This window comes from Otolemur garnettii, unplaced genomic scaffold, assembly GCF_000181295.1.
Source record: "Otolemur garnettii isolate 467f Iridium unplaced genomic scaffold, OtoGar3 scaffold00112, whole genome shotgun sequence".
Classification (NCBI taxonomy): domain Eukaryota; kingdom Metazoa; phylum Chordata; class Mammalia; order Primates; family Galagidae; genus Otolemur; species Otolemur garnettii.
In genome coordinates, this window is record NW_003852507.1 from 2,132,527 (window position 1) to 2,134,631 (window position 2,105).

The 2,105-nt window shown below is 38.9% G+C and overlaps 1 protein-coding gene and 1 pseudogene across 1 annotated transcript in view; both read right to left on the bottom strand.

Moving 5' to 3' along the window:
• The window catches only part of NLK (nemo like kinase), a 178,817-nt gene that overhangs the window by 151,386 nt on the left and 25,326 nt on the right, over nucleotides 1-2,105 (bottom strand). The gene's annotated exons all lie outside the window — the stretch shown is intronic.
• LOC111727576 lies at nucleotides 1,369-1,479 on the bottom strand (annotated as a pseudogene).

The window sequence follows — 2,105 nt, forward strand, 5'->3', positions numbered from 1 at the left end:
CCAACTCCTGGGCTCAAGCGAGTCTCCTGCCTCAGCCTCCCAAGTAGCTGGGACTACAGGCGCCCGCCACGCCTGGCCATTTTTTGGTTGCAGCCGTCATTGTTGTTTGGCGGGCCCGGGCTGGGGATTCAAACCCACCACCTTAGGTGTACGTGGCTGGCGCTTTAGCCACTTGAGCCACAGGCACAGAGCCAGTTTGAGACCTTTTTTAAAAAAAAGGTTTCAATTTGCTTCTCACTATAAGATTATAAACATCTTTTAAAAATACCTCATAGAATTATAGAATGATAAAATATTGACATGGAAAAACTAGTACTTCAACCTCTACTCTCAGCAACCTGAATCACTCGAAGTCAACCTTAACTGGTCCTACTATCATCTCTTATATATCATGCTCCTATAGTACTGAGCTAATTAGTTATCTGAGGATGCAGGTTTTCTTTTTTTTTTTTTTTTTTGAGACAGAGTCTCAAGCTGTTACCCTGGGTAGAGTGCTGCAGCATCACAGCTCACAGCAACCTCAAACTCTTGGGCTTAAGCCGTTCTCTTGCCTGAGTCTCCCAAGTACCCAAGTAGCTGTGACTACAGGCACCTGCCACAACACCCAGTTTTTTGTTTTGTTTTGTTTTTTTAAGATTAAAGTTACTCATTTTTATAGTGAGGAATCAACATGTGACGATTACATTTAGATGCTAAAACTCAGCTTACAAATGTAAGAAAAATATCAAATAATACACATCACACTTCTAGTTTACCAGAAAATACACATATAACGAACAGTTGTGACAGTCATGTGTAACACTTTGGTTAAGTAGAGAGAAAAAAATGAGCAGGGAGTGTCACAGAGGTATGGGAAGATTTAATGGGTCAAATAATCTTTAGCCCTTCTGAAAAACTAGAGATGAGAAATTTGTAGTAAATACTTCTGTAATGTGGTGGTTTCAGTACATTACAGTGATCATCATTCCTTGCATGCACTCAAATAACTGCTGTTGTTATTAAGTACTGAAAGCCAGATTTTGCAAAGTTTGTTACAGCTCAACAAGCTGATACTATAAATCCCTTACACTATAAATTACAGCTTAAAGCTGGAAAGGTTAAAGAAAAGCATACTTGTTATTCATAATTACTTTTTTAGGTATAATGACTATGCTGCTACACATAGTCAAGTATATTATGGTGCACAGTTAATTCTAGTTACCATATTTTATATTTACTGGTCATCAACAGCACAAATCTTATTCTCCAAAAGATATATATATCAATCTAACAAAATGGTTACATTTAACTTTCTTTTAAAGACAGATCAACTAAATTGATGGAAGAACTGGTTTTTCTTGATATCTCATTTTCAAATTACTGGTACAAATTTATCAAAGAATTATATATTTTACCCAACATCAAATCCACAAGTTTTACACATTCAGAGAGACTTCTCTAGTAACGAACTATAGAAATGATCCCTGAAAGTATAGTCTTAGTTTTTTTTTGTTTGTTTGTTTTTTTGCAGTTTTTGGCCAGGGCCAGGTTTGAACCCGCTACCTCTGGTATATTGGGCCGGCGCCCTACTCCTTTGAGCCATAAGCACTGCCCATCCCAGCTATTTTTTTGTTGCAGTTGTCATTGTTCAGCTAGCCCAGGCCGGGTTCAAATCCGTCAGCTTCAGTGTATGTGACCGGCACCCTACTCAGTGAGCTGCAGGCGCCTCCTCCCTTTTTTTTTCTTTTTAAGAGAAGACATCTTGCTATATTGCCCAGACTGGTCTCAAACTCCTGTGCGCAAGTGATCCTCCCTCAGCTGCCCAAGTACTTGGGACTATAGGTGTGTGCCAGAATGCCTAGCTTGGAAGGCAGCTTCAAATAATAAAGGCTCAATATTAAAATTCAGAAATTATTCAACTCCCAATTTCCCTAAAATTCCCCAAAACTCATATTCAAAAACAACAGAATCATAGTTCATGTAAAGAGAAATATTAGTTTCAATACAAGAATAAAATTTTTGGCTCAGCACCCATAACACAGCACCAGCCACATGTACCGAAGGTGGTGGGTTGGAACTCGGCTCGAGCCAGCTAAACAACTGCAACAAAAAAATAGCCAGGCATT